The sequence below is a fragment of the Strix aluco genome, chromosome 32 (genome assembly GCF_031877795.1).
Source record: "Strix aluco isolate bStrAlu1 chromosome 32, bStrAlu1.hap1, whole genome shotgun sequence".
NCBI classification, from domain to species: Eukaryota; Metazoa; Chordata; class Aves; order Strigiformes; family Strigidae; genus Strix; species Strix aluco.
In genome coordinates, this window is record NC_133962.1 from 2,763,549 (window position 1) to 2,783,549 (window position 20,001).

The window sequence follows — 20,001 nt, forward strand, 5'->3', positions numbered from 1 at the left end:
CGATTCTGCGAAGCAATGTGAACAGGCACAGAGAAGGTGCTATCAGGGAATTCTCTGCCTGCCTTTCCCCAGTGCTCTGCAAGCTCTCCAGGACAACATAGAATCTGGGGCTCTGTGCTTTCTTTCGTTCTGAACAAGTGTTAGTGTTTTCTGCACAAAAGCGATTCTGCGAAGCAATGTGAACACTTCTGCTTCCCAGGCACAGAGAAGGTCCTAGCAGTGAATTCTCTGCCTGCCTTTCCCCAGTGCTCTGCAAGCTCTCCAGGACTACATAGAATCTGGGGCTCTGTGCTTTCTTTCCTTCTGAACAAGTGTTACTGTTTTCTGCACAAAAGCGATTCTGCGAAGCAATCTGAACAGGCACAGAGAAGGTGCTAGCAGGGAATTCTCTGCCTGCCTTTCCCCAGTGCTCTGCAAGCTCTCCAGGACAACATAAAATCTGGGGCTCTGTGCTTTCTTTCGTTCTGAACAAGTGTTACTGTTTTCTGCACAAAAGCGATTCTGCGAAACAATGTCAACAGGCACAGAGAAGGTGCTATCAGGGAATTCTCTGCCTGCCTTTCCCCAGTGCTCTGCAAGCTCTCCAGGACAACATAGAATCTGGGGCTTTGTGCTTTCTTTCGTTCTGAACAACTGTTACTGTTTTCTGCACAAAAGCGATTCTTGCGAAGCAATGTGAACACTTCTGCTTCCCAGGCACAGAGAAGGTGCTAGCAGGGAATTCTCTGCCTGCCTTTCCCCAGTGCTCTGCAAGCTCTCCAGGACAACAGCAAATCTGGGGCTCTGTGCTTTCTTTCGTTCTGAACAAGTGTTACTGTTTTCTGCACAAAAGCGATTCTGCGAAGCAATGTGAACAGGCACAGAGAAGGTGCTATCAGGGAATTCTCTGCCTGCCTTTCCCCAGTGCTCTGCAAGCTCTCCAGGACAACATAAAATCTGGGGCTCTGTGCTTTCTTTCCTTCTGAACAAGTGTTAGTGTTTTATGCACAAAAGCGATTCTTGCGAAGCGATGTGAACACTTCTGCTTCCCAGGCACAGAGAAGGTGCTAGCAGGGAATTCTCTGCCTGCCTTTCCCCAGTGCTCTGCAAGCTCTCCAGGACAACATAAAATCTGGGGCTCTGTGCTTTCTTTCGTTCTGAACAAGTGTTAGTGTTTTCTGCACAAAAGCGATTCTGCGAAGCAATGTGAACACTTCTGCTTCCCAGGCACAGAGAAGGTGCTATCAGGGAATTCTCTGCCTGCCTTTCCCCAGTGCTCTGCAAGCTCTCCAGGACAACATAAAATCTGGGGCTCTGTGCTTTCTTTCGTTCTGAACAAGTGTTACTGTTTTCTGCACAAAAGCGATTCTGCGAAGCAATGTGAACAGGCACAGAGAAGGTGCTATCAGGGAATTCTCTGCCTGCCTTTCCCCAGTGCTCTGCAAGCTCTCCAGGACAACATAAAATCTGGGGCTCTGTGCTTTCTTTCCTTCTGAACAAGTGTTAGTGTTTTCTGCACAAAAGCGATTCTTGCGAAGCGATGTGAACACTTCTGCTTCCCAGGCACAGAGAAGGTGCTATCAGGGAATTCTCTGCCTGCCTTTCCCCAGTGCTCTGCAAGCTCTCCAGGACAACATAAAATCTGGGGCTCTGTGCTTTCTTTCCTTCTGAACAAGTGTTACTGTTTTCTGCACAAAAGAGATTCTGCGAAGCAATGTGAACACTTCTGCTTCCCAGGCACAGAGAAGGTCCTAGCAGTGAATTCTCTGCCTGCCTTTCCCCAGTGCTCTGCAAGCTCTCCAGGACTACATAGAATCTGGGGCTCTGTGCTTTCTTTCCTTCTGAACAAGTGTTACTGTTTTCTGCACAAAAGCGATTCTGCGAAGCAATCTGAACAGGCACAGAGAAGGTGCTAGCAGGGAATTCTCTGCCTGCCTTTCCCCAGTGCTCTGCAAGCTCTCCAGGACAACATAAAATCTGGGGCTCTGTGCTTTCTTTCGTTCTGAACAAGTGTTACTGTTTTCTGCACAAAAGCGATTCTGCGAAGCAATGTGAACACTTCTGCTTCCCAGGCACAGAGAAGGTGCTAGCAAGGAATTCTCTGCCTGCCTTTCCCCAGTGCTCTGCAAGCTCTCCAGGACAACATAAAATCTGGGGCTCTGTGCTTTCTTTCCTTCTGAACAAGTGTTACTGTTTTCTGCACAAAAGCGATTCTGCGAAGCAATCTGAACAGGCACAGAGAAGGTGCTATCAGGGAATTCTCTGCCTGCCTTTCCCCAGTGCTCTGCAAGCTCTCCAGGACAACATAAAATCTGGGGCTCTGTGCTTTCTTTCCTTCTGAACAAGTGTTAGTGTTTTCTGCACAAAAGCGATTCTGCGAAGCAATGTGAACACTTCTGCTTCCCAGGCACAGAGAAGATGCTAGGAAGGAATTCTCTGCCTGCCTTTCCCCAGTGCTCTGCAAGCTCTCCAGGGCAATATAAAATCTGGGGCTCTGTGCTTTCTTTCGTTCTGAACAAGTGTTACTGTTTTCTGCACAAAAGCGATTCTGCGAAACAATGTGAACAGGCACAGAGAAGGTGCTATCAGGGAATTCTCTACCTGCCTTTCCCCAGTGCTCTGCAAGCTCTCCAGGACAACATAGAATCTGGGGCTCTGTGCTTTCTTTCGTTCTGAACAACTGTTACTGTTTTCTGCACAAAAGCGATTCTTGCGAAGCAGTGTGAACACTTCTGCTTCCCAGGCACAGAGAAGGTGCTAGCAAGGAATTCTCTGCTGCCTTTCCCCAGTGCTCTGCAAGCTCTCCAGGACAACATAAAATCTGGGGCTCTGTGCTTTCTTTCCTTCTGAACAAGTGTTACTGTTTTCTGCACAAAAGTGATTCTGCGAATCAATGTGAACACTTCTGCTTCCCAGGCACAGAGAAGGTGCTAGGAAGGAATTCTCTGCCTGCCTTTCCCCAGTGCTCTGCAAGCTCTCCAGGACAACATAAAATCTGGGGCTCTGTGCTTTCTTTCCTTCTGAACAAGTGTTACTGTTTTCTGCACAAAAGCGATTCTTGCGAAGCGATGTGAACACTTCTGCTTCCCAGGCACAGAGAAGGTGCTATCAGGGAATTCTCTGCCTGCCTTTCCCCAGTGCTCTGCAAGCTCTCCAGGACAACATAAAATCTGGGGCTCTGTGCTTTCTTTCCTTCTGAACAAGTGTTACTGTTTTCTGCACAAAAGAGATTCTGCGAAGCAATGTGAACACTTCTGCTTCCCAGGCACAGAGAAGGTGCTAGCAAGGAATTCTCTGCCTGCCTTTCCCCAGTGCTCTGCAAGCTCTCCAGGACAACAGCAAATCTGGGGCTCTGTGCTTTCTTTCGTTCTGAACAAGTGTTACTGTTTTCTGCACAAAAGCGATTCTGCGAAGCAATGTGAACAGGCACAGAGAAGGTGCTATCAGGGAATTCTCTGCCTGCCTTTCCCCAGTGCTCTGCAAGCTCTCCAGGACAACATAGAATCTGGGGCTCTGTGCTTTCTTTCGTTCTGAACAACTGTTACTGTTTTCTGCACAAAAGCGATTCTTGCGAAGCAATGTGAACACTTCTGCTTCCCAGGCACAGAGAAGGTGCTAGCAGGGAATTCTCTGCCTGCCTTTCCCCAGTGCTCTGCAAGCTCTCCAGGACAACAGCAAATCTGGGGCTCTGTGCTTTCTTTCGTTCTGAACAAGTGTTAGTGTTTTCTGCACAAAAGCGATTCTGCGAAGCAATGTGAACACTTCTGCTTCCCAGGCACAGAGAAGGTCCTAGCAGTGAATTCTCTGCCTGCCTTTCCCCAGTGCTCTGCAAGCTCTCCAGGACTACATAGAATCTGGGGCTCTGTGCTTTATTTCCTTCTGAACAAGTGTTACTGTTTTCTGCACAAAAGCGGTTCTGCGAAGCAATCTGAACAGGCACAGAGAAGGTGCTAGCAGGGAATTCTCTGCCTGCCTTTCCCCAGTGCTCTGCAAGCTCTCCAGGACAACATAAAATCTGGGGCTCTGTGCTTTCTTTCCTTCTGAACAAGTGTTAGTGTTTTCTGCACAAAAGCGATTCTGCGAAGCAATGTGAACACTTCTGCTTCCCAGGCACAGAGAAGGTGCTAGCAAGGAATTCTCTGCCTGCCTTTCCCCAGTGCTCTGCAAGCTCTCCAGGACAACATAAAATCTGGGGCTCTGTGCTTTCTTTCGTTCTGAACAAGTGTTACTGTTTTCTGCACAAAAGCGATTCTGCGAAGCAATCTGAACAGGCACAGAGAAGGTGCTAGCAGGGAATTCTCTGCCTGCCTTTCCCCAGTGCTCTGCAAGCTCTCCAGGACAACATAAAATCTGGGGCTCTGTGCTTTCTTTCGTTCTGAACAAGTGTTACTGTTTTCTGCACAAAAGCGATTCTGCGAAACAATGTCAACAGGCACAGAGAAGGTGCTATCAGGGAATTCTCTGCCTGCCTTTCCCCAGTGCTCTGCAAGCTCTCCAGGACAACATAGAATCTGGGGCTTTGTGCTTTCTTTCGTTCTGAACAACTGTTACTGTTTTCTGCACAAAAGCGATTCTTGCGAAGCAATGTGAACACTTCTGCTTCCCAGGCACAGAGAAGGTGCTAGCAGGGAATTCTCTGCCTGCCTTTCCCCAGTGCTCTGCAAGCTCTCCAGGACAACAGCAAATCTGGGGCTCTGTGCTTTCTTTCGTTCTGAACAAGTGTTACTGTTTTCTGCACAAAAGCGATTCTGCGAAGCAATGTGAACAGGCACAGAGAAGGTGCTATCAGGGAATTCTCTGCCTGCCTTTCCCCAGTGCTCTGCAAGCTCTCCAGGACAACATAAAATCTGGGGCTCTGTGCTTTCTTTCCTTCTGAACAAGTGTTAGTGTTTTATGCACAAAAGCGATTCTTGCGAAGCGATGTGAACACTTCTGCTTCCCAGGCACAGAGAAGGTGCTAGCAGGGAATTCTCTGCCTGCCTTTCCCCAGTGCTCTGCAAGCTCTCCAGGACAACATAAAATCTGGGGCTCTGTGCTTTCTTTCGTTCTGAACAAGTGTTAGTGTTTTCTGCACAAAAGCGATTCTGCGAAGCAATGTGAACACTTCTGCTTCCCAGGCACAGAGAAGGTGCTATCAGGGAATTCTCTGCCTGCCTTTCCCCAGTGCTCTGCAAGCTCTCCAGGACAACATAAAATCTGGGGCTCTGTGCTTTCTTTCGTTCTGAACAAGTGTTACTGTTTTCTGCACAAAAGCGATTCTGCGAAGCAATGTGAACAGGCACAGAGAAGGTGCTATCAGGGAATTCTCTGCCTGCCTTTCCCCAGTGCTCTGCAAGCTCTCCAGGACAACATAAAATCTGGGGCTCTGTGCTTTCTTTCCTTCTGAACAAGTGTTAGTGTTTTCTGCACAAAAGCGATTCTTGCGAAGCGATGTGAACACTTCTGCTTCCCAGGCACAGAGAAGGTGCTATCAGGGAATTCTCTGCCTGCCTTTCCCCAGTGCTCTGCAAGCTCTCCAGGACAACATAAAATCTGGGGCTCTGTGCTTTCTTTCCTTCTGAACAAGTGTTACTGTTTTCTGCACAAAAGAGATTCTGCGAAGCAATGTGAACACTTCTGCTTCCCAGGCACAGAGAAGGTCCTAGCAGTGAATTCTCTGCCTGCCTTTCCCCAGTGCTCTGCAAGCTCTCCAGGACTACATAGAATCTGGGGCTCTGTGCTTTCTTTCCTTCTGAACAAGTGTTACTGTTTTCTGCACAAAAGCGATTCTGCGAAGCAATCTGAACAGGCACAGAGAAGGTGCTAGCAGGGAATTCTCTGCCTGCCTTTCCCCAGTGCTCTGCAAGCTCTCCAGGACAACATAAAATCTGGGGCTCTGTGCTTTCTTTCGTTCTGAACAAGTGTTACTGTTTTCTGCACAAAAGCGATTCTGCGAAGCAATGTGAACACTTCTGCTTCCCAGGCACAGAGAAGGTGCTAGCAAGGAATTCTCTGCCTGCCTTTCCCCAGTGCTCTGCAAGCTCTCCAGGACAACATAAAATCTGGGGCTCTGTGCTTTCTTTCCTTCTGAACAAGTGTTACTGTTTTCTGCACAAAAGCGATTCTGCGAAGCAATCTGAACAGGCACAGAGAAGGTGCTATCAGGGAATTCTCTGCCTGCCTTTCCCCAGTGCTCTGCAAGCTCTCCAGGACAACATAAAATCTGGGGCTCTGTGCTTTCTTTCCTTCTGAACAAGTGTTAGTGTTTTCTGCACAAAAGCGATTCTGCGAAGCAATGTGAACACTTCTGCTTCCCAGGCACAGAGAAGATGCTAGGAAGGAATTCTCTGCCTGCCTTTCCCCAGTGCTCTGCAAGCTCTCCAGGGCAATATAAAATCTGGGGCTCTGTGCTTTCTTTCGTTCTGAACAAGTGTTACTGTTTTCTGCACAAAAGCGATTCTGCGAAACAATGTGAACAGGCACAGAGAAGGTGCTATCAGGGAATTCTCTACCTGCCTTTCCCCAGTGCTCTGCAAGCTCTCCAGGACAACATAGAATCTGGGGCTCTGTGCTTTCTTTCGTTCTGAACAACTGTTACTGTTTTCTGCACAAAAGCGATTCTTGCGAAGCAGTGTGAACACTTCTGCTTCCCAGGCACAGAGAAGGTGCTAGCAAGGAATTCTCTGCTGCCTTTCCCCAGTGCTCTGCAAGCTCTCCAGGACAACATAAAATCTGGGGCTCTGTGCTTTCTTTCCTTCTGAACAAGTGTTACTGTTTTCTGCACAAAAGTGATTCTGCGAATCAATGTGAACACTTCTGCTTCCCAGGCACAGAGAAGGTGCTAGGAAGGAATTCTCTGCCTGCCTTTCCCCAGTGCTCTGCAAGCTCTCCAGGACAACATAAAATCTGGGGCTCTGTGCTTTCTTTCCTTCTGAACAAGTGTTACTGTTTTCTGCACAAAAGCGATTCTTGCGAAGCGATGTGAACACTTCTGCTTCCCAGGCACAGAGAAGGTGCTATCAGGGAATTCTCTGCCTGCCTTTCCCCAGTGCTCTGCAAGCTCTCCAGGACAACATAAAATCTGGGGCTCTGTGCTTTCTTTCCTTCTGAACAAGTGTTACTGTTTTCTGCACAAAAGAGATTCTGCGAAGCAATGTGAACACTTCTGCTTCCCAGGCACAGAGAAGGTGCTAGCAAGGAATTCTCTGCCTGCCTTTCCCCAGTGCTCTGCAAGCTCTCCAGGACAACAGCAAATCTGGGGCTCTGTGCTTTCTTTCGTTCTGAACAAGTGTTACTGTTTTCTGCACAAAAGCGATTCTGCGAAGCAATGTGAACAGGCACAGAGAAGGTGCTATCAGGGAATTCTCTGCCTGCCTTTCCCCAGTGCTCTGCAAGCTCTCCAGGACAACATAGAATCTGGGGCTCTGTGCTTTCTTTCGTTCTGAACAACTGTTACTGTTTTCTGCACAAAAGCGATTCTTGCGAAGCAATGTGAACACTTCTGCTTCCCAGGCACAGAGAAGGTGCTAGCAGGGAATTCTCTGCCTGCCTTTCCCCAGTGCTCTGCAAGCTCTCCAGGACAACAGCAAATCTGGGGCTCTGTGCTTTCTTTCGTTCTGAACAAGTGTTAGTGTTTTCTGCACAAAAGCGATTCTGCGAAGCAATGTGAACACTTCTGCTTCCCAGGCACAGAGAAGGTCCTAGCAGTGAATTCTCTGCCTGCCTTTCCCCAGTGCTCTGCAAGCTCTCCAGGACTACATAGAATCTGGGGCTCTGTGCTTTATTTCCTTCTGAACAAGTGTTACTGTTTTCTGCACAAAAGCGGTTCTGCGAAGCAATCTGAACAGGCACAGAGAAGGTGCTAGCAGGGAATTCTCTGCCTGCCTTTCCCCAGTGCTCTGCAAGCTCTCCAGGACAACATAAAATCTGGGGCTCTGTGCTTTCTTTCCTTCTGAACAAGTGTTAGTGTTTTCTGCACAAAAGCGATTCTGCGAAGCAATGTGAACACTTCTGCTTCCCAGGCACAGAGAAGGTGCTAGCAAGGAATTCTCTGCCTGCCTTTCCCCAGTGCTCTGCAAGCTCTCCAGGACAACATAAAATCTGGGGCTCTGTGCTTTCTTTCGTTCTGAACAAGTGTTACTGTTTTCTGCACAAAAGCGATTCTGCGAAGCAATCTGAACAGGCACAGAGAAGGTGCTATCAGGGAATTCTCTGCCTGCCTTTCCCCAGTGCTCTGCAAGCTCTCCAGGACAACATAAAATCTGGGGCTCTGTGCTTTCTTTCCTTCTGAACAAGTGTTAGTGTTTTATGCACAAAAGCGATTCTTGCGAAGCGATGTGAACACTTCTGCTTCCCAGGCACAGAGAAGGTGCTATCAGGGAATTCTCTGCCTGCCTTTCCCCAGTGCTCTGCAAGCTCTCCAGGACAACATAGAATCTGGGGCTCTGTGCTTTCTTTCCTTCTGAACAAGTGTTACTGTTTTCTGCACAAAAGAGATTCTGCGAAGCAATGTGAACACTTCTGCTTCCCAGGCACAGAGAAGGTCCTAGCAGTGAATTCTCTGCCTGCCTTTCCCCAGTGCTCTGCAAGCTCTCCAGGACTACATAGAATCTGGGGCTCTGTGCTTTCTTTCCTTCTGAACAAGTGTTACTGTTTTCTGCACAAAAGCGATTCTGCGAAGCAATCTGAACAGGCACAGAGAAGGTGCTAGCAGGGAATTCTCTGCCTGCCTTTCCCCAGTGCTCTGCAAGCTCTCCAGGACAACATAGAATCTGGGGCTCTGTGCTTTCTTTCCTTCTGAACAAGTGTTACTGTTTTCTGCACAAAAGCGATTCTGCGAAACAATGTGAACAGGCACAGAGAAGGTGCTATCAGGGAATTCTCTGCCTGCCTTTCCCCAGTGCTCTGCAAGCTCTCCAGGACAACATAGAATCTGGGGCTCTGTGCTTTCTTTCGTTCTGAACAACTGTTACTGTTTTCTGCACAAAAGCGATTCTTGCGAAGCAATGTGAACACTTCTGCTTCCCAGGCACAGAGAAGGTGCTAGCAGGGAATTCTCTGCCTGCCTTTCCCCAGTGCTCTGCAAGCTCTCCAGGACAACAGCAAATCTGGGGCTCTGTGCTTTCTTTCGTTCTGAACAAGTGTTAGTGTTTTCTGCACAAAAGCGATTCTGCGAAGCAATGTGAACACTTCTGCTTCCCAGGCACAGAGAAGGTCCTAGCAGTGAATTCTCTGCCTGCCTTTCCCCAGTGCTCTGCAAGCTCTCCAGGACTACATAGAATCTGGGGCTCTGTGCTTTCTTTCCTTCTGAACAAGTGTTACTGTTTTCTGCACAAAAGCGATTCTGCGAAGCAATCTGAACAGGCACAGAGAAGGTGCTAGCAGGGAATTCTCTGCCTGCCTTTCCCCAGTGCTCTGCAAGCTCTCCAGGACAACATAAAATCTGGGGCTCTGTGCTTTCTTTCCTTCTGAACAAGTGTTAGTGTTTTCTGCACAAAAGCGATTCTGCGAAGCAATGTGAACACTTCTGCTTCCCAGGCACAGAGAAGATGCTAGGAAGGAATTCTCTGCCTGGCTTTCCCCAGTGCTCTGCAAGCTCTCCAGGGCAACATAAAATCTGGGGCTCTGTGCTTTCTTTCGTTCTGAACAAGTGTTACTGTTTTCTGCACAAAAGCGATTCTGCGAAACAATGTGAACAGGCACAGAGAAGGTGCTATCAGGGAATTCTCTGCCTGCCTTTCCCCAGTGCTCTGCAAGCTCTCCAGGACAACATAGAATCTGGGGCTCTGTGCTTTCTTTCGTTCTGAACAAGTGTTACTGTTTTCTGCACAAAAGCGATTCTGCGAAACAATGTGAACAGGCACAGAGAAGGTGCTATCAGGGAATTCTCTGCCTGCCTTTCCCCAGTGCTCTGCAAGCTCTCCAGGACAACATAGAATCTGGGGCTTTGTGCTTTCTTTCGTTCTGAACAACTGTTACTGTTTTCTGCACAAAAGCGATTCTTGCGAAGCAATGTGAACACCTCTGCTTCCCAGGCACAGAGAAGGTGCTAGCAGGGAATTCTCTGCCTGCCTTTCCCCAGTGCTCTGCAAGCTCTCCAGGACAACAGCAAATCTGGGGCTCTGTGCTTTCTTTCGTTCTGAACAAGTGTTACTGTTTTCTGCACAAAAGCGATTCTGCGAAGCAATGTGAACAGGCACAGAGAAGGTGCTATCAGGGAATTCTCTGCCTGCCTTTCCCCAGTGCTCTGCAAGCTCTCCAGGACAACATAAAATCTGGGGCTCTGTGCTTTCTTTCCTTCTGAACAAGTGTTACTGTTTTCTGCACAAAAGCGATTCTGCGAAGCAATGTGAACACTTCTGCTTCCCAGGCACAGAGAAGGTGCTATCAGGGAATTCTCTGCCTGCCTTTCCCCAGTGCTCTGCAAGCTCTCCAGGACAACATAAAATCTGGGGCTCTGTGCTTTCTTTCCTTCTGAACAAGTGTTAGTGTTTTCTGCACAAAAGCGATTCTGCGAAGCAATGTGAACACTTCTGCTTCCCAGGCACAGAGAAGGTGCTAGCAAGGAATTCTCTGCCTGCCTTTCCCCAGTGCTCTGCAAGCTCTCCAGGACAACAGCAAATCTGGGGCTCTGTGCTTTCTTTCGTTCTGAACAAGTGTTAGTGTTTTCTGCACAAAAGCGATTCTGCGAAGCAATGTGAACAAGCACAGAGAAGGTGCTATCAGGGAATTCTCTGCCTGCCTTTCCCCAGTGCTCTGCAAGCTTTCCAGGACAACATAAAATCTGGGGCTCTGTGCTTTCTTTCCTTCTGAACAAGTGTTAGTGTTTTATGCACAAAAGCGATTCTTGCGAAGCGATGTGAACACTTCTGCTTCCCAGGCACAGAGAAGGTGCTATCAGGGAATTCTCTGCCTGCCTTTCCCCAGTGCTCTGCAAGCTCTCCAGGACAACATAAAATCTGGGGCTCTGTGCTTTCTTTCCTTCTGAACAAGTGTTACTGTTTTCTGCACAAAAGAGATTCTGCGAAGCAATGTGAACACTTCTGCTTCCCAGGCACAGAGAAGGTGCTAGCAAGGAATTCTCTGCCTGCCTTTCCCCAGTGCTCTGCAAGCTCTCCAGGGCAACATAAAATCTGGGGCTCTGTGCTTTCTTTCGTTCTGAACAAGTGTTACTGTTTTCTGCACAAAAGCGAATGTGCGAAACAATGTGAACAGGCACAGAGAAGGTGCTATCAGGGAATTCTCTGCCTGCCTTTCCCCAGTGCTCTGCAAGCTCTCCAGGACAACATAGAATCTGGGGCTCTGTGCTTTCTTTCGTTCTGAACAACTGTTACTGTTTTCTGCACAAAAGCGATTCTTGCGAAGCAGTGTGAACACTTCTGCTTCCCAGGCACAGAGAAGGTGCTAGCAAGGAATTCTCTGCTGCCTTTCCCCAGTGCTCTGCAAGCTCTCCAGGACAACATAAAATCTGGGGCTCTGTGCTTTCTTTCGTTCTGAACAAGTGTTACTGTTTTCTGCACAAAAGTGATTCTGCGAAGCAATGTGAACACTTCTGCTTCCCAGGCACAGAGAAGGTGCTAGGAAGGAATTCTCTGCCTGCCTTTCCCCAGTGCTCTGCAAGCTCTCCAGGACAACATAAAATCTGGGGCTCTGTGCTTTCTTTCCTTCTGAACAAGTGTTACTGTTTTCTGCACAAAAGCGATTCTGCGAAACAATGTGAACAGGCACAGAGAAGGTGCTATCAGGGAATTCTCTGCCTGCCTTTCCCCAGTGCTCTGCAAGCTCTCCAGGACAACATAGAATCTGGGGCTCTGTGCTTTCTTTCGTTCTGAACAACTGTTACTGTTTTCTGCACAAAAGCGATTCTTGCGAAGCAATGTGAACACTTCTGCTTCCCAGGCACAGAGAAGGTGCTAGCAGGGAATTCTCTGCCTGCCTTTCCCCAGTGCTCTGCAAGCTCTCCAGGACAACAGCAAATCTGGGGCTCTGTGCTTTCTTTCGTTCTGAACAAGTGTTAGTGTTTTCTGCACAAAAGCGATTCTGCGAAGCAATGTGAACACTTCTGCTTCCCAGGCACAGAGAAGGTCCTAGCAGTGAATTCTCTGCCTGCCTTTCCCCAGTGCTCTGCAAGCTCTCCAGGACTACATAGAATCTGGGGCTCTGTGCTTTCTTTCCTTCTGAACAAGTGTTACTGTTTTCTGCACAAAAGCGATTCTGCGAAGCAATCTGAACAGGCACAGAGAAGGTGCTAGCAGGGAATTCTCTGCCTGCCTTTCCCCAGTGCTCTGCAAGCTCTCCAGGACAACATAAAATCTGGGGCTCTGTGCTTTCTTTCCTTCTGAACAAGTGTTAGTGTTTTCTGCACAAAAGCGATTCTGCGAAGCAATGTGAACACTTCTGCTTCCCAGGCACAGAGAAGATGCTAGGAAGGAATTCTCTGCCTGGCTTTCCCCAGTGCTCTGCAAGCTCTCCAGGGCAACATAAAATCTGGGGCTCTGTGCTTTCTTTCGTTCTGAACAAGTGTTACTGTTTTCTGCACAAAAGCGATTCTGCGAAACAATGTGAACAGGCACAGAGAAGGTGCTATCAGGGAATTCTCTGCCTGCCTTTCCCCAGTGCTCTGCAAGCTCTCCAGGACAACATAGAATCTGGGGCTCTGTGCTTTCTTTCGTTCTGAACAAGTGTTACTGTTTTCTGCACAAAAGCGATTCTGCGAAACAATGTGAACAGGCACAGAGAAGGTGCTATCAGGGAATTCTCTGCCTGCCTTTCCCCAGTGCTCTGCAAGCTCTCCAGGACAACAGCAAATCTGGGGCTCTGTGCTTTCTTTCGTTCTGAACAAGTGTTACTGTTTTCTGCACAAAAGCGATTCTGCGAAGCAATGTGAACAGGCACAGAGAAGGTGCTATCAGGGAATTCTCTGCCTGCCTTTCCCCAGTGCTCTGCAAGCTCTCCAGGACAACATAAAATCTGGGGCTCTGTGCTTTCTTTCCTTCTGAACAAGTGTTACTGTTTTCTGCACAAAAGCGATTCTGCGAAGCAATGTGAACACTTCTGCTTCCCAGGCACAGAGAAGGTGCTATCAGGGAATTCTCTGCCTGCCTTTCCCCAGTGCTCTGCAAGCTCTCCAGGACAACATAAAATCTGGGGCTCTGTGCTTTCTTTCCTTCTGAACAAGTGTTACTGTTTTCTGCACAAAAGCGATTCTGCGAAGCAATGTGAACACTTCTGCTTCCCAGGCACAGAGAAGGTGCTAGCAAGGAATTCTCTGCCTGCCTTTCCCCAGTGCTCTGCAAGCTCTCCAGGACAACAGCAAATCTGGGGCTCTGTGCTTTCTTTCGTTCTGAACAAGTGTTAGTGTTTTCTGCACAAAAGCGATTCTGCGAAGCAATGTGAACAAGCACAGAGAAGGTGCTATCAGGGAATTCTCTGCCTGCCTTTCCCCAGTGCTCTGCAAGCTTTCCAGGACAACATAAAATCTGGGGCTCTGTGCTTTCTTTCCTTCTGAACAAGTGTTAGTGTTTTATGCACAAAAGCGATTCTTGCGAAGCGATGTGAACACTTCTGCTTCCCAGGCACAGAGAAGGTGCTATCAGGGAATTCTCTGCCTGCCTTTCCCCAGTGCTCTGCAAGCTCTCCAGGACAACATAAAATCTGGGGCTCTGTGCTTTCTTTCCTTCTGAACAAGTGTTACTGTTTTCTGCACAAAAGAGATTCTGCGAAGCAATGTGAACACTTCTGCTTCCCAGGCACAGAGAAGGTGCTAGCAAGGAATTCTCTGCCTGCCTTTCCCCAGTGCTCTGCAAGCTCTCCAGGGCAACATAAAATCTGGGGCTCTGTGCTTTCTTTCGTTCTGAACAAGTGTTACTGTTTTCTGCACAAAAGCGAATGTGCGAAACAATGTGAACAGGCACAGAGAAGGTGCTATCAGGGAATTCTCTGCCTGCCTTTCCCCAGTGCTCTGCAAGCTCTCCAGGACAACATAGAATCTGGGGCTCTGTGCTTTCTTTCGTTCTGAACAACTGTTACTGTTTTCTGCACAAAAGCGATTCTTGCGAAGCAGTGTGAACACTTCTGCTTCCCAGGCACAGAGAAGGTGCTAGCAAGGAATTCTCTGCTGCCTTTCCCCAGTGCTCTGCAAGCTCTCCAGGACAACATAAAATCTGGGGCTCTGTGCTTTCTTTCGTTCTGAACAAGTGTTACTGTTTTCTGCACAAAAGCGATTCTGCGAAGCAATGTGAACACTTCTGCTTCCCAGGCACAGAGAAGGTGCTAGGAAGGAATTCTCTGCCTGCCTTTCCCCAGTGCTCTGCAAGCTCTCCAGGACAACATAAAATCTGGGGCTCTGTGCTTTCTTTCGTTCTGAACAAGTGTTACTGTTTTCTGCACAAAAGCGATTCTGCGAAACAATGTCAACAGGCACAGAGAAGGTGCTATCAGGGAATTCTCTGCCTGCCTTTCCCCAGTGCTCTGCAAGCTCTCCAGGACAACATAGAATCTGGGGCTCTGTGCTTTCTTTCATTCTGAACAAGTGTTACTGTTTTCTGCACAAAAGCGATTCTGCGAAGCAATGTGAACACTTCTGCTTCCCAGGCACAGAGAAGGTGCTATCAGGGAATTCTCTGCCTGCCTTTCCCCAGTGCTCTGCAAGCTCTCCAGGACTACATAGAATCTGGGGCTCTGTGCTTTCTTTCGTTCTGAACAAGTGTTACTGTTTTCTGCACAAAAGCGATTCTGCGAAGCAATCTGAACAGGCACAGAGAAGGTGCTATCAGGGAATTCTCTGCCTGCCTTTCCCCAGTGCTCTGCAAGCTCTCCAGGACAACATAAAATCTGGGGCTCTGTGCTTTCTTTCGTTCTGAACAAGTGTTACTGTTTTCTGCACAAAAGCGATTCTGCGAAGCAATGTGAACAGGCACAGAGAAGGTGCTATCAGGGAATTCTCTGCCTGCCTTTCCCCAGTGCTCTGCAAGCTCTCCAGGACAACATAGAATCTGGGGCTCTGTGCTTTCTTTCGTTCTGAACAAGTGTTAGTGTTTTCTGCACAAAAGCGATTCTGCGAAGCAATGTGAACACTTCTGCTTCCCAGGCACAGAGAAGGTCCTAGCAGTGAATTCTCTGCCTGCCTTTCCCCAGTGCTCTGCAAGCTCTCCAGGACTACATAGAATCTGGGGCTCTGTGCTTTCTTTCCTTCTGAACAAGTGTTACTGTTTTCTGCACAAAAGCGATTCTGCGAAGCAATCTGAACAGGCACAGAGAAGGTGCTAGCAGGGAATTCTCTGCCTGCCTTTCCCCAGTGCTCTGCAAGCTCTCCAGGACAACATAAAATCTGGGGCTCTGTGCTTTCTTTCGTTCTGAACAAGTGTTACTGTTTTCTGCACAAAAGCGATTCTGCGAAACAATGTCAACAGGCACAGAGAAGGTGCTATCAGGGAATTCTCTGCCTGCCTTTCCCCAGTGCTCTGCAAGCTCTCCAGGACAACATAGAATCTGGGGCTTTGTGCTTTCTTTCGTTCTGAACAACTGTTACTGTTTTCTGCACAAAAGCGATTCTTGCGAAGCAATGTGAACACTTCTGCTTCCCAGGCACAGAGAAGGTGCTAGCAGGGAATTCTCTGCCTGCCTTTCCCCAGTGCTCTGCAAGCTCTCCAGGACAACAGCAAATCTGGGGCTCTGTGCTTTCTTTCGTTCTGAACAAGTGTTACTGTTTTCTGCACAAAAGCGATTCTGCGAAGCAATGTGAACAGGCACAGAGAAGGTGCTATCAGGGAATTCTCTGCCTGCCTTTCCCCAGTGCTCTGCAAGCTCTCCAGGACAACATAAAATCTGGGGCTCTGTGCTTTCTTTCCTTCTGAACAAGTGTTAGTGTTTTATGCACAAAAGCGATTCTTGCGAAGCGATGTGAACACTTCTGCTTCCCAGGCACAGAGAAGGTGCTAGCAGGGAATTCTCTGCCTGCCTTTCCCCAGTGCTCTGCAAGCTCTCCAGGACAACATAAAATCTGGGGCTCTGTGCTTTCTTTCGTTCTGAACAAGTGTTAGTGTTTTCTGCACAAAAGCGATTCTGCGAAGCAATGTGAACACTTCTGCTTCCCAGGCACAGAGAAGGTGCTATCAGGGAATTCTCTGCCTGCCTTTCCCCAGTGCTCTGCAAGCTCTCCAGGACAACATAAAATCTGGGGCTCTGTGCTTTCTTTCGTTCTGAACAAGTGTTACTGTTTTCTGCACAAAAGCGATTCTGCGAAGCAATGTGAACAGGCACAGAGAAGGTGCTATCAGGGAATTCTCTGCCTGCCTTTCCCCAGTGCTCTGCAAGCTCTCCAGGACAACATAAAATCTGGGGCTCTGTGCTTTCTTTCCTTCTGAACAAGTGTTAGTGTTTTCTGCACAAAAGCGATTCTTGCGAAGCGATGTGAACACTTCTGCTTCCCAGGCACAGAGAAGGTGCTATCAGGGAATTCTCTGCCTGCCTTTCCCCAGTGCTCTGCAAGCTCTCCAGGACAACATAAAATCTGGGGCTCTGTGCTTTCTTTCCTTCTGAACAAGTGTTACTGTTTTCTGCACAAAAGAGATTCTGCGAAGCAATGTGAACACTTCTGCTTCCCAGGCACAGAGAAGGTCCTAGCAGTGAATTCTCTGCCTGCCTTTCCCCAGTGCTCTGCAAGCTCTCCAGGACTACATAGAATCTGGGGCTCTGTGCTTTCTTTCCTTCTGAACAAGTGTTACTGTTTTCTGCACAAAAGCGATTCTGCGAAGCAATCTGAACAGGCACAGAGAAGGTGCTAGCAGGGAATTCTCTGCCTGCCTTTCCCCAGTGCTCTGCAAGCTCTCCAGGACAACATAAAATCTGGGGCTCTGTGCTTTCTTTCGTTCTGAACAAGTGTTACTGTTTTCTGCACAAAAGCGATTCTGCGAAGCAATGTGAACACTTCTGCTTCCCAGGCACAGAGAAGGTGCTAGCAAGGAATTCTCTGCCTGCCTTTCCCCAGTGCTCTGCAAGCTCTCCAGGACAACATAAAATCTGGGGCTCTGTGCTTTCTTTCCTTCTGAACAAGTGTTACTGTTTTCTGCACAAAAGCGATTCTGCGAAGCAATCTGAACAGGCACAGAGAAGGTGCTATCAGGGAATTCTCTGCCTGCCTTTCCCCAGTGCTCTGCAAGCTCTCCAGGACAACATAAAATCTGGGGCTCTGTGCTTTCTTTCCTTCTGAACAAGTGTTAGTGTTTTCTGCACAAAAGCGATTCTGCGAAGCAATGTGAACACTTCTGCTTCCCAGGCACAGAGAAGATGCTAGGAAGGAATTCTCTGCCTGCCTTTCCCCAGTGCTCTGCAAGCTCTCCAGGGCAATATAAAATCTGGGGCTCTGTGCTTTCTTTCGTTCTGAACAAGTGTTACTGTTTTCTGCACAAAAGCGATTCTGCGAAACAATGTGAACAGGCACAGAGAAGGTGCTATCAGGGAATTCTCTACCTGCCTTTCCCCAGTGCTCTGCAAGCTCTCCAGGACAACATAGAATCTGGGGCTCTGTGCTTTCTTTCGTTCTGAACAACTGTTACTGTTTTCTGCACAAAAGCGATTCTTGCGAAGCAGTGTGAACACTTCTGCTTCCCAGGCACAGAGAAGGTGCTAGCAAGGAATTCTCTGCTGCCTTTCCCCAGTGCTCTGCAAGCTCTCCAGGACAACATAAAATCTGGGGCTCTGTGCTTTCTTTCCTTCTGAACAAGTGTTACTGTTTTCTGCACAAAAGTGATTCTGCGAATCAATGTGAACACTTCTGCTTCCCAGGCACAGAGAAGGTGCTAGGAAGGAATTCTCTGCCTGCCTTTCCCCAGTGCTCTGCAAGCTCTCCAGGACAAAATAAAATCTGGGGCTCTGTGCTTTCTTTCGTTCTGAACAAGTGTTACTGTTTTCTGCACAAAAGCGATTCTTGCGAAGCGATGTGAACACTTCTGCTTCCCAGGCACAGAGAAGGTGCTATCAGGGAATTCTCTGCCTGCCTTTCCCCAGTGCTCTGCAAGCTCTCCAGGACAACATAAAATCTGGGGCTCTGTGCTTTCTTTCCTTCTGAACAAGTGTTACTGTTTTCTGCACAAAAGAGATTCTGCGAAGCAATGTGAACACTTCTGCTTCCCAGGCACAGAGAAGGTGCTAGCAAGGAATTCTCTGCCTGCCTTTCCCCAGTGCTCTGCAAGCTCTCCAGGACAACAGCAAATCTGGGGCTCTGTGCTTTCTTTCGTTCTGAACAAGTGTTACTGTTTTCTGCACAAAAGCGATTCTGCGAAGCAATGTGAACAGGCACAGAGAAGGTGCTATCAGGGAATTCTCTGCCTGCCTTTCCCCAGTGCTCTGCAAGCTCTCCAGGACAACATAGAATCTGGGGCTCTGTGCTTTCTTTCGTTCTGAACAACTGTTACTGTTTTCTGCACAAAAGCGATTCTTGCGAAGCAATGTGAACACTTCTGCTTCCCAGGCACAGAGAAGGTGCTAGCAGGGAATTCTCTGCCTGCCTTTCCCCAGTGCTCTGCAAGCTCTCCAGGACAACAGCAAATCTGGGGCTCTGTGCTTTCTTTCGTTCTGAACAAGTGTTAGTGTTTTCTGCACAAAAGCGATTCTGCGAAGCAATGTGAACACTTCTGCTTCCCAGGCACAGAGAAGGTCCTAGCAGTGAATTCTCTGCCTGCCTTTCCCCAGTGCTCTGCAAGCTCTCCAGGACTACATAGAATCTGGGGCTCTGTGCTTTATTTCCTTCTGAACAAGTGTTACTGTTTTCTGCACAAAAGCGGTTCTGCGAAGCAATCTGAACAGGCACAGAGAAGGTGCTAGCAGGGAATTCTCTGCCTGCCTTTCCCCAGTGCTCTGCAAGCTCTCCAGGACAACATAAAATCTGGGGCTCTGTGCTTTCTTTCCTTCTGAACAAGTGTTAGTGTTTTCTGCACAAAAGCGATTCTGCGAAGCAATGTGAACACTTCTGCTTCCCAGGCACAGAGAAGATGCTAGGAAGGAATTCTCTGCCTGGCTTTCCCCAGTGCTCTGCAAGCTCTCCAGGACAACATAAAATCTGGGGCTCTGTGCTTTCTTTCGTTCTGAACAAGTGTTACTGTTTTCTGCACAAACGCGATTCTGCAAAGCAATGTGAACACTTCTGCTTCCCAGGCACAGAGAAGGTGCTAGGAAGGAATTCTCTGCCTGCCTTTCCCCAGTGCTCTGCAAGCTCTCCAGGACAACATAAAATCTGGGGCTCTGTGCTTTCTTTCGTTCTGAACAAGTGTTACTGTTTTCTGCACAAAAGCGATTCTGCGAAACAATGTCAACAGGCACAGAGAAGGTGCTATCAGGGAATTCTCTGCCTGCCTTTCCCCAGTGCTCTGCAAGCTCTCCAGGACAACATAAAATCTGGGGCTCTGTGCTTTCTTTCGTTCTGAACAAGTGTTAGTGTTTTCTGCACAAAAGCGATTCTGCGAAGCAATGTGAACACTTCTGCTTCCCAGGCACAGAGAAGGTGCTAGCAAGGAATTCTCTGCCTGCCTTTCCCCAGTGCTCTGCAAGCTCTCCAGGACAACATAAAATCTGGGGCTCTGTGCTTTCTTTCGTTCTGAACAAGTGTTACTGTTTTCTGCACAAAAGCGATTCTGCGAAGCAATCTGAACAGGCACAGAGAAGGTGCTATCAGGGAATTCTCTGCCTGCCTTTCCCCAGTGCTCTGCAAGCTCTCCAGGACAACATAAAATCTGGGGCTCTGTGCTTTCTTTCCTTCTGAACAAGTGTTAGTGTTTTATGCACAAAAGCGATTCTTGCGAAGCGATGTGAACACTTCTGCTTCCCAGGCACAGAGAAGGTGCTATCAGGGAATTCTCTGCCTGCCTTTCCCCAGTGCTCTGCAAGCTCTCCAGGACAACATAAAATCTGGGGCTCTGTGCTTTCTTTCCTTCTGAACAAGTGTTACTGTTTTCTGCACAAAAGAGATTCTGCGAAGCAATGTGAACACTTCTGCTTCCCAGGCACAGAGAAGGTCCTAGCAGTGAATTCTCTGCCTGCCTTTCCCCA